Source organism: Felis catus, chromosome C1 (genome assembly GCF_018350175.1).
Source record: "Felis catus isolate Fca126 chromosome C1, F.catus_Fca126_mat1.0, whole genome shotgun sequence".
Taxonomy (NCBI): domain Eukaryota; kingdom Metazoa; phylum Chordata; class Mammalia; order Carnivora; family Felidae; genus Felis; species Felis catus.
In genome coordinates, this window is record NC_058375.1 from 186,113,465 (window position 1) to 186,130,188 (window position 16,724).

At 39.0% G+C, this 16,724-nt stretch overlaps 1 protein-coding gene across 5 annotated transcripts in view; it reads left to right on the forward strand.

Annotated features, from left to right (window-relative positions):
* SPATS2L (spermatogenesis associated serine rich 2 like) overlaps positions 1 to 16,724 on the forward strand; it is a 166,792-nt gene that overhangs the window by 19,601 nt on the left and 130,467 nt on the right. For 4 of the 5 annotated variants that reach the window (XM_045034254.1, XM_023259588.2, XM_023259589.2 and 1 more), the window contains one exon: positions 3,162 to 3,211. The exons of the other annotated variant lie outside the window; for it this stretch is intronic. The gene's annotated coding sequence lies outside the window, so the exon portion shown is untranslated. Of the gene's footprint in view, positions 1 to 3,161; positions 3,212 to 16,724 lie in introns of those variants that run through there. 5 annotated transcript variants of the gene reach the window in all.

The following is a 16,724-nucleotide window of genomic DNA, read 5'->3' on the forward strand; positions in this document are numbered from 1 at the left end:
TGAACATAGCATAGTGGCGTGTGCAAGTGAACCCAAGAGTTTTAGATTGTAAGACCCTAATAATTGTGATAGGAAGGAGGGTAGGATATAAACCCGTTCCTACTTTTCTTCTGAACGTTTAACTATCAGAAGATTTCTGAAAATTACCTGTTAAAAACTCTCAATGTTTCTATAAACAAATGGCTGAAATACAATTTATAAACACCAACAATTTATTTACTGTTATCAGGAAGGCCTTTCTTCCTTGTGTGCTGTGGATGGAAGAGTGATTATCATTCACTGGGCTCCTACTCTGTGCTAAGCAATTACAATATATCTCACCTTTAGTAGGCAACATGGTACTTCAAGGCATGTGTTATTATTTCCATTTTATGTACAAACTTGGTCTGCTGAGTAGCTCATCTGAGGGCACCAAACTAAAAAGGGATTTGAACCCAAGTTTGTGTGATCCCAAAGCCTTTTCACTTTTCATATCAGGCAATTTTCCATAACATATCATGAACTTGAAAAAACTTATTTTTTTCAAAATGTTCAAGTAACACACGCTCATTATAGGAAGTTTGGAAAGTAGAGGGATTATAAAGAAAAAGGAAAAAGAAACACCATAATTCTTCACTCAGGAATAATCACTACTAAATTTCTAATTTTTTTCTTTCCAAGCTTAAGAAAGCTATAATTTATATATCCAAGAGAGTATTGTTCCTCAGAGTTGTCATCTTTGACATTTATGCATGTACTCCAACAATGTCGTCATTGCTTAAAACATTTTTGGAATCTCTTTCAAGGCCAATTTAGGAACCAAATTCTCTGTAGAATGCCATGGACAGGTTACTTTACCTGAAAACCTATCAAAATGATACATTTTTTATATGTTATCTCATTTTTTTGCCACCTAAAATTATATGCTGAAAATATTTAACCATCCTGCAAAGCATACCATCATAGTTTTTTTTTTTTTTTAAGAACCACAAACGTCTTGGGGCTCCTGGGTGGCCCAGTCATTTGAGTGTCCGACTCTTAATTTCAGCTCAGGTCATGATCTCACGGTCATGGGATCAAGCCCTGCATCGGGCTCCACACTGAGCATGGAAACTGTTTAAGATTCTTTTGCTGTCTCCCTCTGCCCCTCTCCCCTGCTCATGCATGTGCATACTCTCTCTCTCTAAATAATAATAATAATAATAATAATAATAATAATAATAATAATAATGGAACCGTAAACATCTTGTGTTGACTTCTGTTGTGGTGGGAGGTAGAATTTACCAAAATGCTACTTAAAGGTTGATGGACATTTTGAAGTATGTTTAAAAGTCTTTGCTAAAATTATATCTGTAAATATTTAATAGCTCATTTGACAACTCATATTATTCATTAAATTGTCTCCACAGCAGTGTTTACCTTTTTTAGTTCATAAATAAAGTCAGAAATTGTTTTTGTCAAAAGTTTGAAAAGCACATTTTAAAATCTGTTTCTTTTCAATGGAAGTTTTATACTCATGGAATTATTCCCCTCCGAGGAGTTTCTGTGAAAGCGAACATAGTTAAGTGTGATGAACTTATCTTTAAATAAAGTCAGTAGCACCTTGTGTCAAAATAAATGCTTCTCGAAGAAGCAGTCACATGTGCAAACATACATGGTATGCACACACATACATAAAAAAAAAGATTGCTATCAAAGTGGCCATTAGTATACATTAATAAAGTCAAGTAAAGTATCAACAGTTTTCATCTCTTTGGTTTATTGCATACAGCACTTACTTTTAGAAAACAAACCTAACCCTCAGTCCCATTTCACTGGTCTAGTTTCTGCCTTATTTTTCATAGAGATTCTTATCTTCCCCATCATACTTAGCATGGCACCCTCTAGCCCAGTGTGGGACCCTGGATTTTGGATTGGTGCAAAATTCATTGGAGCCACTCCCAAGGTTCACATTGGGAAGAATGGGCATGTGCTTCTGTCCTCAGGGCTGCAATCTTCCCTGAGATTTCCATGATAGGACTGGATCATGCTCACAGAGCTAATTACAAAATGTTAAGCCAAGCCTTGTGTTAATATCCTGAGCACTGTTCACAGTGCCTGGCATTGTGTTCAGTCAATGTTTGTTGGATGAATGAAGGGTTATAATGTATTCTCTCAAAAATGGACTGTTGGGAGAAAATAAGTCAAATTGAAGGAGAGAATAGAATTGTAAATTAGAATCTCTGAGCTTAAGAACCTCTGGGCTAAGAACTTTGGGCTAAGAATCTCTGGGCTAAGAGCTCATTTAAAGATGAAACCCAGTGAGGTCAGCTGACTTGGGGAAGGCCACCAAGAAAGCTAGTGCCAGAGCCAGACACGGCATCCAGTGTCCTGACACCACCCTCTCCTGTCCTTTCTGTGCTTCCTTCTTGTTGTCATTCCCCATTTGCTTCGTGAAGGTTGATCTGACTGCAGGGTCAATGACCAGAGCCCTTGAAGTCCCACATGGTACTTAACAGAGCATCAGGTACACAGGGATTTTCAGGGAACACTTGAAGAGATTGTTGACTTAGTGAGTGATTGGTTGGTTGACTTATGACCCTGGCACCTATCTCTGTGCCTAAGTGGTTACTAGCTAAATGGTGAGCTCCCTGGGGTCGGAGAGGAGAATATTATAACAGCAATAATAACAATAGATAACATTTACTTGTAATAAATTAGGCAGGATATCACTATCCAGCTTCAGAGGCCAGATGGTCCTATGTCCCCACCCTACCACTTGCCAGGGATACTTTTACAAAACATGATTTGACCTTTCAGTGCCTCACTTTCTACATCTGCAGAATGCCAGTGATAAATGTTGAAGAGTTAGCTTATTTGAATCCCTAGAGAAGTGGTAGGCACTGTCTAAACAAGCCTTAAATGTTAGCTCTTGTACTTGTTAAAATAGCACTGTTGTGTTTTGAATTCATGGTACGAATTACGGCAACTCTCTGAGGAGGGTACTGTTATTATCTCATCTTACAGTTGAGTAAACTGAGACACAGAGAGGTTGCTCTCCCTAGTAGCTCTTAAGTCACAGGTAAGGACCAGTTCCATGTCTGCTTGACTCCACATCCTGTGCTTGGATGTGGATGTGATGGAAATGGGTGGTGTGGCTGCTAAATGTGAGATCTGACCTCCCAAATTTACTTTTTTCCTAGAGCATTCCGAAACGCAGGCTGCTTTCAGGAATATCTCTGTGGATAGTTGGGTAAGTAGAGATGTTCCTTCCCCTCTCCGTGTGCTCCTCCACTGCCCACCACCAGAGAGGCTTCTGCAGACTCCCAGAAGCCTCCTCACAGCCTTATCAGTCTCTCAGGATCTCAACACCGGTTCTTGTTTATAGATGCGTGGACTAAAGTCACTCATGATGGGGTGCGGGGGAGGGGCAGTGGACCCAAGGCACTCCTACCTCACCTGCATCCCCCTTCACCACCTCCATTGGCATTTCTGTGGATCTCTTCAGAGTAGTTTCATGCATGTAAAATATTTCAATGCACCAAAGGATATTTTATAGATGCCCTTGTGATGTAGAAAGGAACTATGGTTAAGAGTGGCGGGCTCTGGAGCCAGACTGCCTAGCTAGCCCTCCTTGCAGTGATCGCTATTTTTGCTGCTGCTGTTGTTGTTGTTGTTGTTATTGAAGAACTTGCTCCAGTGACTCTAGAAGTCTGACTTGCAATCTTCAGTGCTGACTCAGTGTTGAGTTGGGGTGAAAGGACACAGGCTTCTGAGCCAGACCATGTGGCTTTGCATACTGCTTCGGCTGCCTGGTGATGGTTATGTCTTTGTGTGTTACCTGCTTCTCTGAGTCTCAGTTTCCTCCTTTCTGAGATGGGGATAATTATATACATCTTGCAGAGTTGTTGGGATAGTTCTAGCTCATGTATGTAATGTGAGCTATATAAGATTGACACTTAATTAAATGGTAATTATTATGGTCATCAGTCACTGGTATTTTAATGGGTTCATGAAAAGTGTTTGCTGTACAGGAAGCATGTTGTTATTTTTGATTCATCATACTTTACCTGAATTTTTATTTTCCCCCCAGCAGTCTTGCTCGTTTAAGTTAATTTGCTTAGCAAGCTGTTGTGAAAAGATCATCACTGGTCCAGACAACTGTCAAATGATTGTAGATTCTAAACTGAGGTAGTCCAAATGAATGAGGTCTTATTGCACCTGAATATTTCCATGAATGTTAATCTGAACTTGATTCTTTTTCTATAACCCTGAAATTTCAGTATTAAGGTGACTGTAACTTTTTGAAAAGAGCCATTAACATTGGTGGGAGTTGGTGGCTTTCCATGAGTGGTATAGAGTACTTTTACTTCCTCATATCTGAAATATGAATCACCATGGAAAACACTTTGTTTATAGTTGTTCAAAGAGAATTATTATGGAAACTATTGGTTCTCTCTCTCTCTCACTCTGTTGCGCACACACACGCACGCACACATGCTCACACATACACACACTGCTTAGTTTTTCTTTGGGTTAGGCAACTGAAGAGTTACTATGTAAATTCTGGCAGCCTTCTCCCTATCAGACAAGCAAGGGCACAATCAATTACTGTTTTCTTGGAACATACCAAATAATCAGAAACTCTGATTATTTTGCTGGAAGGCAACAAACAGCTTGATGGAAAGATATACCAATTGAAAACAATTCTGATCATATTTTTGTCAGGAGAATGAGATGCCTCCAGCTGTCTGTCACTAATCATATTAGAGGTAGAAAGCAGGAATGTTTCGGCCTGCAAAAGATTACTCTAATCGCATGTTGGGACACTACTTTTACTGGCTGCTTATCCCAGAACAGTGACATTGGACATCCATTCTGTAACTCGCCTCGCCAGTTGGTCATAGTCTCAAACATATGTCACATGAGCACACTTAAGGAATTTTCTAATTACAGTTCACAGGCTTTTCTTTTATCTTTTTATGCTTGCTCTGCAGACATCAATGATTGAAATGATTTCTCCCTCAGTATAATCCTATTGCCAGCAGTTACAAAAGAGTAGGAAGATGGCAAATGAAGCCCACAATAACTGAAGAGGTGTCCGAATTCAATTAGGAAGAGGCTCTCCCATGTGGACACATAAGCCATATAAATCCATTTTAATTGTGAGCTCGTGGTACTTATCTGGTCGTGTTTATTTTGGATGCAAGTGCCAAAGCTGGATATAGACCAGAACTCCAGATCTTTGAGCTCTGATGACTAATTTGGGTATCCATTGAATCCCTTAATTCATTTCTTAATTACTTCTCCCAGAGTTAGAGTTGCTTGGTTACAGTCATTTTCACAAAATTTTCATAAATCAAAACAAGTGTACATAGATTTCCCCGCCCTCCTATTGGTTCACACATTTTGCTCTTGTCTTAGAGAACTATTCTTGGTGTTATCAAAATAATCACAAGGCCAACAGTGACAACAACAAAATGAATAAATGTGTTGCCAAGCAGCGTAGTAGGGTCTGGACTGAGACACCGGGAGGCTTGGTTTGGATGACTAACTCAACTACTTACAGCCATGGACATTGGTCAGGTTACTTTCCTCTCTGTGTCTCAGCTTCCTTTTGTAATTGGGACCTATTACATAGGGTTATGTACCTATCTCATAGAGTTGTTTTGAGTATTAAAATAGCATTGTATATGAACTAATATGCAGAAAGTACCTGGCGCTACAGCAAATGTTACTGTGTTTATGATCAATAAGACAATGGGAGACTGATGAGCAGGACGATTTTGCTAGTGCCGCAATATTGTCATCTAAGCATGCCCCGTTTATGCACTCAGTTTGGAGATCATTCATGATAGTTATGAAACATTGGAGATTCTAAAGTTGGAATTCATCTCTTACTTGTATTTGTATTCCTCAGTTTGACTATAGAATTAATATTTTTGGCTTTTCATGTTTGATCAATATGAGTGTTAACTTGAACCCTTTTGGTGCAAAATTGCTTTAAAATTTGAATGAACTTTTTGTAGATATAATGTTTGCCCTCATTAAAGTGAAAAATGTGATTATAATATATAAAAATATATATATATGAGGGGGGTGGGTATTGAGGGAATTGGCGTCAATAAATTCATTGGAAAATTTCAAACTATTTTTTAACAGAGTTAAATGTATTTAATATTGTGGTTCAAACCTAACGAATGTGCAGGAGTGAAAATCCAGGGAAAGATAAATCTAGTAACTTAATGAGCTTTCATCATGGCTACGGAAGAATTAGTTGATATTAAAATTGATTGCCAAGAGATGCACTAGAATTACCTTCCCTTAGGTGTATTTTGTTTTTGGGTTTTGTTTATAAGCTGTAGTAATCTCTATTTTCTTTTCTTTTTTTTTTAAGTAGAAGTTTCAAAAAAATAAAATATAAGTTTCAGGTGTACAGTTTATAATTTGACATCTGTGTACACCACAAAGTGACCAACACAACAGGACTAGTTTACAGGTCATCACCATACAGTTGACCCTCATCATCATTTCACCCACCGCAGTTTCCTTCCTCTCTGGTATTATCTTCCTCTCTGTCTATTATCTGTATCTGGGAGTGCGTTTTTGGTCTGTTTTGTTTTTTTCTTCTGTTTTTTGTTTTGTTTTGTTTTGTTTTTTTAGTTTCCACATATGAGTGAAGTCATATGACATTTCTCTTTCTCCATCTGACTTGTTTTGCTTAGCATCATAACCTCAAGGTCCATCCATGTTGTGGATGGCAAGATTTCATTCTTTTTATGGCTGAATAGCATTCCATTGTGTAAATTGACCACATCTTTTTTATCCATTCATTTGCAGACACATAAGTTGTTTTTATAGCTTGACTATTGTAAATAATGCTGCAGTGAATATAAGGGTGCATATTATCTTTTTGAATTAGTATTTATGTATTCTTTGGATAAATACCCAGAAGTGGAATAGCTGGGTCATATGATAGTTCTATTTAATTTTTTTTTCAACGTTTATTTATTTTTTTGGGACAGAGAGAGACAGAGCATGAACGGGGGAGGGGCAGAGAGAGAGGGAGACACAGAATCGGAAACAGGCTCCAGGCTCTGAGCCATCAGCCCAGAGCCTGACGCGGGGCTCGAACTCCCGGACCGCGAGATCGTGACCTGGCTGAAGTCGGACGCTTAACCGACTGCGCCACCCAGGCGCCCCTCTATTTAATTTTTTGAAGAACCTCCATGCTATTTTCTACGGTGGCTCTACCAATTTACAATCCTACCAACAGTATGCAAGCGTTCCCTTTTCTCTACATCCTCTCCAACACTTGTTGTTTTTTGTCTTTTTGATAATTACCATTCTAACAGGTATTAGGTGATATCTCATTGTGGTATTGAAATGCATTTCCCTGATAATTAGTGATATTGAGCATCTTTTCATGTACCTCTTGGCTATATGGATGTCTTTTTTTGGAGAAATCTCTATTCAGATCCCCATTTTATAATAGAGTTTGGTTTTTTCTTGTTGTTGAGTTATATAAGTTCATCGTGTATTTTGGATATTAACCCCTTATTGGATATATGGTTTGCAAATACCTTCTCCCACTCAGTATGTTGCCTTTTCATTTAGACAATGGTTTCCTTTGCTGTGCAGAAGCTTTTTACTCTGATGTAGTCCCATTTATTTTTGCTTTTGTTTCCATTGCCTTTGGAGTCAGGTTCACAAAGGTGTCATGGAACTTACCACCGGTGTTTTCTTTTAGGATTTTATGGTTTCAGGTACTACATTCAAGTCTTTAATCCATTTTGAATTAATTTTTGTGTATGGTTTAAGACAGTAATCTGGTTTCACTCTTTTGAATGTGACTGTCCAGTTTTCCCAAAACCATTTATTGAAGAGACTGTCCTTTATTCATTGTATGTTCTTGGCTCCTTTGTCATAAATGAATTGTCTGTATATGTGCAGGTTTATTTCTGGTCTCTCAATTCTGTCCCATCTTTCTGTCTGTTTTTTGTACCAATGCCATACTGTTTTGATGACTGTAGTTTTTGTAGTATAGTTTGAAATCAGGGACTGTGATTAGGGTTTTTAAGTATGTTAGGACTCAGCAGTTTCACTTGTGCACAGATGCATGTGCATGTATATATGTATTCTAGAGACATGTATACCCATGAGCATCCAGAGGCAGGTGTAATATGTCCCTAGTAGCATTGCTTGTATTCATCTCAAATTAGAAACATCCAAAATACCTCTCAGTAGCAGAATGGCTGAATAAACTGCATATGTGATTGTAAGATAGAAAGCTACACATCACTAAAAAAGAATAAACTAGAGCTATACACATTAACACAGATATATCTTACAGACAGGATGTTGAAAGGAAGAATATACAAAAGAATATATAACAATCTTATTCTATTTATATGAAGTGTGAAAACAGAAGAAACTAAACTCTGTTGCTAAGGGGTACATACATAAGTGGCTAAAACTATAAAGAGAAACAAGGAATTTATTACTGAAAAAATTAGGGTAGTGGTTACCTCTTTGAGGAGGGTGTGCTAGGGAAGAGAAAGGACCTGGAGGGCTTGCAAGGTCCTAACAAGGTCCTGTTTTTTTTACTGGTCTGGTAGTTACAATATACAGCACATTGCATCAAACATTAATGTTTTATGTGCTTTTCTGGTTGTGAGTTATAGTTCATAATCTTAAAAGTTTTTTTTTAAATGCAAAATAACTTCATTTGTGGCCTGAGTTGGTTTGTCCCTTGTCCTGCATAGTTTTAGGCCTAGAGATTCCTGTGATTATAAGGTGCTCTAGAAATAAACTATTGCTTTGTTTCATAGCAAAGTGGCCTCCAAGTGGAATATACACCCTGGGGAGCTCTTGAGAAGAATCATTTGGGTGGAAAAGAAATTGATTAGAACTTTCATTTAGATTCATTTTGCTTTCATGAAACATTATGATAACTGATGGTGACTGTACTGACACTGGCATCGTCCCTGGGCCCACATGTCAGGTGATCAGTTATCACCTGGAGAGAGGGAGGTGAGGCCACCCCCTTCACAGCGACTTCCCTGCTGGTTCCTCTACTTGGTTTATTTTGTGAAATATATCATGCCGCTTTAACTGGAGTTGCAAATTCTATATGTTAGTTTTAACAAACCCTCACAAACTAACACAGTCTATAAAAGATTCTATAAAGAATTTCCATAAATGGAAGACAGTTTTCATATTGCAGGCAATAAGAAAATGACTGAGTTGAGCATGAACTCTGTCAGCCACATTACAAAGTGATGACTGTGACCATCTAATCAGATCTTCTAAGAATCTAGCCACGAAAATTATAAATTACTTGGGACACATGTGGATTTATGTTCACTGTGGTTAATTGATCCTTAACCTTGTCCTCTGTATATTTGCCTTGAGATAATCATGATTAGCAAAATCTGTCCTTTTCTATTTTGTTCATGTTTATAAGGTATATAACATGTTAATATAATAATACATGTGTATGAATTATAAATAAACAACCACACATATTTGAAGATACATGTTGAAAACATCTTGAACACCACTGCCGTGTAGTTCAAAGGACATTTCCTGCTAATAGTTAAAATATGTAGAAGATGGTAAGCTTGATACCCAAAAGGAGGCACCTCTCAGGCCTGATGGTTTTTTGGATGTTTATTTACTTATCTTTGAGAGAGACCGCATGTAAGCAGGGGTGGGGCAGAGAGAGGGAGTCAGAGAATCCAAAGCAAGCTCCATGCTGTTAGCACAAAGCCTGAAGCGGGGCTCAAACCCGCGAACTGTGAGATCATGACCTGAGCCAAAGTCAGATGTTCAACCGACTGAGCCATCCAGGCGCCCAAGCCCTAATGTTTTCTTGTTGGCAAATATCAACACCAAGGCAATACCTTATATATTTTACTTTATTAAAACTTTTCTCAAGCTGGAGTTGGAGTAGAAGAGCTCAGAATAGTTCCATTTTTCTATTTTGCTTGTATTCTTTGTATAAACCTAACCTTTTTTCTTTTTCATTTTAAGTTTATTTATTTTGAGAGACAGAGAGATTGGAGGAGACGGAGAGGGAGAATCCCAGACAGCCTCCATGCTGTCAGCGTGCAGCCTGATGTGGGGCCCAAACTCACAAACGGTGAGATCATGACCTGGGACGAAACCAAGAGTCAGATACTTAACCAACTGAGCCACCCAGGAGCCCCTAAACATATCCTTTTAATTAGGGTCTGGTATGTTAAGAAAAAAGTTGATTACCATCCAGTAGGCATTCCCATAGCATAAGTGATAGAAAGTGCTAGATGGCGTATAAGTCATGGGTTGCAATGGGAAGGGCACTGCCAGCAGTCAGGAGACATGGGTTCTAAGCCTGGTTCTGCCTCTTGCCAGCAGCCAGGCCCCACAGCATGTAGGTGCTACCCTCTCTGAGCTGCATTGCCTTTTCTCTATCATGAGGGTGATAATAGCAGCCCTTCTCCAACCCTTACAGAGATCATGTATGAGAGCATCTGTAAAATGTAGAGTTTCCTACAAATGTGACCAATTATGATCATGTCTCTTATACTTCTCTTTTAATGAAATGTAACTTTTTATTAAAGTGCTGATGTCCTTAACCTACAAGATTCTTTGATTGGAAGCTACAGAAACTGACTGACTAGCTTAAACAAAATTCCCAATTATTTTAATATTGTTTATTGGAAGTATCCTGGGGAGTCTCACAGGCTTGAAGGAAGGGAGGAACCATGAAACTGCATGAAGGGCCGTGACCAGGGAAGCTCTGGTAATCACAACATAGGGTTCTGTGTCCCTCTTCTCTAAGATATTGTTAGTGTGACCAAGCACTGATGTCCTCTGTCCTCTGTTTCATGCTTCCAGGTTTGAAGCCCTTGGAAGAGAGAATCTAATTCATCCAATTTTGGTTGACTGACCACTTTTGACCAGTCATCCTTGGGTGACAGGACAGCATCACCTAGTATAGACAGCATTCCCAGGAGGTCTAGTCCCATATGCCCTGGGCCATCTCAGAAAATCAGGGATCCCTGGAGCCCCTGGGTGGTTCAGTCAGTTAAGCATCCAACTCTTGATTTCAGCTCAGGTCATGAGCTCACAGTCCTGAGAGATGGAACCCCATGTCAGGCTCCATGCTGATAGTGTAGAGAGCCTGGTTGGGTTTCTTATTCTCTGTCCCTACCCTGCTTGTGCGAGTGCATGCTCTCTCTCTCAAAATAAATAAACTTAAAATTTTTTTCAAAAAAAAAGAAAATCAGGGATCCCAGTGACCTTCCACCTACAACGGGTAGTAGTGTTTCAATAATTGCTGATGACTCAATTTTCTTTAAGGAATTTACATAAAAAGAATCAAGTATAAGTATGAAATTATATATGAGCGATTTCTTCAACAAATGTCAACACACCTGATTGAGCCTGCGCTGCTTCTCTTGTTCTTCTTTGGGTGGACACTGACCTTGAACTCACTTTCATTGACGTGGTAATTGCTGTGTAGGTCCCAAGGGCCATCCTTCTGCTTAGGCTGCTTCTCTAGGGTTTGACTCCGTGTCTGCCTTTAGCTACTGCTTGACCTCTTATTAGAAACAAGGTATTAAATCCACCTTATCATTCCTAATGCCTATATTCTCTTCACTGACTGCCTGACTTGCCCTGAAATTTTATGCCAAAGCGGAAAGATGGTAAGAAAGGGGCACAGGACTGTGTGCTGTCAGCAACTCATCACACTATTGAAGGACCTTAACTTTTTTCTCTTGGGGACCTATTAAAATGTATTTGAATACATCACAGCCATTCTTAAACAAGATGTTTATAGCCATTCCTCACACCAAACCAGTATTTCATAAGTACCATTTGTTCTGCCAGAGCTTAAGCAACTATTTGTAATATTTCAAGAATGGAAATGATAAAAATATATGCCCGAAAAACTGATGAATATCTTCCAAAACAAGTTAAACATCACTTTCAAACATTGCCCTGATAGGTCCTAAATTGAGTATTGTCCCATTTGCATCATTTACTATAAACCTATAAAGAGTTCCAAGATTCTTTGTTTTTCAAGCACATATATACATCTGAAATCACCAGGGTTTTTATTGTTAGTACACAGTGACGTGGTCCTTCTGTAAAAAAAAATTTCTTAAGAAGAGAAAGTGTACCACTAAGAAAGAGAGACATTAATAGCAATCACCATTTTACTTAGCCTCCATTTTCCAAAATGCTGAGTTACAGCATAATCTATAGTTCATTTTTTTTTTTTTACCAACTCTCAATACATTACCAACCAAATGCCTCATGCTGGTTACAGGGATGATTTATTATTCATCATATTTTAAGTGCTGAGCCATGAAATGTTAAACTTGTATTGGCAGCTGCTGTCCAAAAGTTTGCAGGTGTCCTGTCTAATGCTTTGAAAGTCCAGCATTAGCAATAAATCACAGCATACATAATTTTTCAATAAAGTAATGGAAAAGATTGTTGTATTCTGGTTCCTCTAAGCTTTGGTATTTGGAAGTTACTTACATGGGAAATTCAAGTCAAGGGGTAAAACATTCTCAGGCTTTAACCCTTGAACTTTGAGTCAGCCATAGTCAATAGCAAAAGCATCTTGGTAGCTTTGTTCTCCTAACCCTGAGATCTCTTGGCTCTGGGAACTGACAAAATGCCAAGTATAGGCCTAATTGCATTCCTTGTTACTGAGGAAAAAAAAATCTCAAAGGAATTTTCCTTTTCTTTCAAAGGAGTACCTTGAACATTAACATTTTCCAGAATAGCAAAATTGTTTCTAGGACTTTTGCAAAGCTTTCTGAAAGGAGATCTTGAAGACGGCTCTGGCAGCCAATTAAGAAGGCATGCGTTGCTTACCTAGAGCAACCAAGAGTGAAGGGAGATTAAATCAAAGAAGTAGGAGAGATATGGCTTTGTCCTCTGTGAGCTTGCACTCTGATTAATGAACCGATGTCTTCTTTCCTTCTTCTTTCTCTGTGGTCTGCTCAAAGATTTAGCAAGATAGCAGCCGATATATTCAGCCAGGCCCATAATAGACCACCGGCTGTCTGAACGTAAGTTCCATTCACCAGTATGCCCAGTACTGTGCCCATTGCCAGTACATAGGGATGTTCAATTAGTATTTGGTGAAAGAAGGAATATATTCTGGCAGTTCTTTCTGGGATCTATATATTGATGAATTATATATTGGGCCAGATAAACTCTGATCAAGGAATCGGTACCCAACTTTAGTAGATTGGGATCTTCCAATACACAGAGCTAATATTCTAGTGGAGGAGCCATACAATGAAGACACAGGTAACCAAGTGAATAAACACAGTAATTACAACTAGCGATAAGGGCTACCAAAGACCTAAACAGGGTGAATGATCAGAACTAAGGGATTGGAGAAACCAAAACCTAGAAAAATGTAAAAACTCAGTGGTACAGAAGGAATTGATACAGAAGGCTTAATTTACTCCAGAAGTTAACATATCCAAAGAAAAGCTTCAGCTGCTTGCAGCATTTCTTAGTGTAAATAGGTTTGCAGAGTTCTTACCATACTGACCATATGTGTTTCTACTTTGTAGAATTTTGCTTTAACACATCAGTTAATGCCGAGGCCAAGGGTTAGCTCTCTGCTTCACTTCCCTTCTCCAGGCTGCAACTTCTGTCCCAAAGCCAGGCAGCTGCCTCCCCAAACGTATGATGCCGGTCACATAGGAAACCAGGTGACCAAAAGAAGGTAGATCAGCACAAATTTATCATCAAAGCTGAAAGAAAGAAAGAAAGAACCTCAAAGTGAATGCTCTGTTGACGGTGGGTCAGAAGTGTTATCTTTGTATCTCAAGGACAGAACATTTAGTAAGATTTGGGTACAAAGTACACATCACCCTCCAGGCATGCTGAACTATGTCAACCAGAAAACTGTTCCTTAGGGTTTACAATTTCCTCTTTTTCCTAAATTAAAAAATGCTAATGTGAACTCTTGACTCTCAACAACACATGTTATTATTGTATATAGGGCAAAGAGTAAATAAGACACTCGCCTAATGACATAACAGTTCATTTTAACTCAGCAAGCTGGAAGTAATTTTAGCTTATTTTCTATTCTCCCTGCTTCTTTATGGAAATAGGCCACAATCATTTTTATTCTACCATTCTTCATAACCTTATAGCATGCTTCCTGTTGATGCTATTAAGAGCTGTTTTTAAAGACCCTTGAGGGATATCTTTTAATATATTCGTTTAAAAATAATTACTCATCTATAGTACCCCCTTAGAATGTCTGAGGGTTTGGAAATATAGAAACTTCTTAATGAGATATGCTTAATGGTCTATGCAGAGTATAGCAATGTTTACACCTAGTTCAGTTAATGTAAATTATATTTAACTAGTCACTCTGGAAGAGTAGTAGATGTTTTAGAGTAGATTCAATACCTAAAACCCACCATTTGGCTTTTATATATAATATCTATAGATAAAATTCTATGAGTAGTATTTATAGACTTAAATGTTTGCAATAACATAAAAGTCAATTGTTAGGGACTTTTATAATGTGAAGAATGTGTCTTTTTGGGGCATAAAAATATACATGTGAGGCAGATCACTTGTATTAAAATTCTTTATAAACTTTAAAGTAGTATACAAATGTAATTCATTATTGTTCTTTTTAACACTTGTGACATGCAGGACTTCTGGGCTGAACAGCAGTCTGTAACTGTGTGTTTTAAGGCTCAGTATGTTCCTGTTTCAAGTGAGATTTCCTTTTTCATATAACTCTTTTTTTTAATGTTTATTTATTGTTTGAGAGAGAAAGAGTGTGAGCAGGGGAGAGAGAGAGAGTCCCAAGCAGGCTCTGAGCTGTCAGCACAGAGCCCGATATAGGGCTTGAACTCATGAAGTGTGAGATCATGACCTGAGCCGAAGTCAGATGCTTAACTGACTGAGCCACCCAGGCACCCCCTTCACATGCAACTCTTATGTTAGAGACACCCTGAGTTCCTTAACTTGGTTCCTTTACACTACACTTGACTTTTGAACCCCCAGTCCATACTTGTGCCACTAGAAGCATGCTTTGCACGTTGCTTTAGAAGGAGGTGCAATTTCTAGGAAGGAACCTCAGCCTACATCACATCTGCAGTCTAGATGGTGGCTCAGAACCCAGTCCTTCCCGTGCACGAGAAAAAGACTGAGCAGTCACTCATTGCTGGTCTTATGTGGCTCCTTTTATGGTCCACTTTTCCAGAACCTCTCTGCCATGACGCTCTCTTTGCTCTTTGCATGATACTTTCTTTGCTGCTTTGGTATGTTCTGCAGGCTGGTTCTTTTTTCATAGTTATTCCAGCTGCCTGCGGTTTTCGTCTGACAGCCCTGAGTATTGGTTGTTCTCTCTGTTCCTTCCTAGCCTCCCAACACCACGTTCTCTGCACTTCAGCCTCTTCCCCCCGCCCCCCACAGCCACAGGAAACTACAAACAAGAATGTGTCCTGGTGGTACCCCTCTGCTGATTCCCCACTGCCCTCTTCGCTGAGGGAAATTGCTGTTTTCCACAGCACTCTAGAGTTGCCAGCTGCATCTTTGTTCTTCTCCCTTCACAGAAAGCTCACGTGGAGTGGGTGCCGAGGGAGGCGGAAGGGCTTGGGGGGAGCCACAGCCCTTTCTCTCGGCACTCACCCAGAGAAATGCTTCATTGTCCACATCAAGGACCAGACCATGGGAAACAGACTCCCCGACAGTCACCATGGGCTACACAAATATTACTTCCATTTAGCCTGACCTTTCATTGTGCTCGAAAATGACTGAAAATACTTAAATCGTGTACAGTATTTTTCTGGAAACAAAAATTAATGGCGTTCTTTCAAGAAACCACACTTGAACTTTTGCCCTTTTCTTCCTTTTTGACTCATTATATCCAATTCAAGGTTTCCTTTTAGCATGCATTTTCCTTTTGTGAGAAATAGCTAATTTCTCTACTGATAAAATTATGAATCGTAGAAGCAATGTAATTGTTAAAAATAAGGATACCTCATTTGGCCTTATAATATTTAGCTCTGGGAATTGAGTCTTCTGAACATTTTTTAAGTGCTTACTGTGTAAGCCAGACTGACTTTCTAATTCTATAACTGCTCTAATGTATTAACTCAGCTAATTCTCAAAATGGTCCTATAGTATTGTCATTTGTCTATATTTGATGACATAGACACTGAGGCACAGTGAAGGTAGGTTGCTCAGGTTCCCATAATTAATGGTGGGCAGGGCCTGGGCTTGAACCTAAGTGGTCTCACTTCAGCGTCCACATTCTCAGTTGCTGAAAAAACTACCTGAGTGACCTGACTGTGTCATGTAACCTTGGGGAGCATTAAGTTTCCTCATCTCTGAAGTGGGAATAATAACACCTACCTTACTCAATTGTGGGGAGGATCAAATAAAATAGCTATTTGAAAGGGCTCTGTACATTGTGAAGATCTACAACATGGCGTTTAAGTTTGGGCCAACTGTTGATATTTTCTATTAGTTGTGTGGGTCTTATTACTGACTTTGGCCCTTGCTCCTTGGATATACTGCTGGTTCAGATGAAAAACTGCGTGTTTTTCTTGAGGTTTCCTGGAAATTTCAGCAAAACCTCAAATTTCACAACGAAAATGATTTTTTTTCTTCCAAAATGGTGGCATTTGGGAATATTTAGAGCATAGGCCAACTCAGCCTAGCACTTTTAATATGCCAGGGAATTTCAGTGACACTTGTTCCCTGTAACTCTCCCTGAT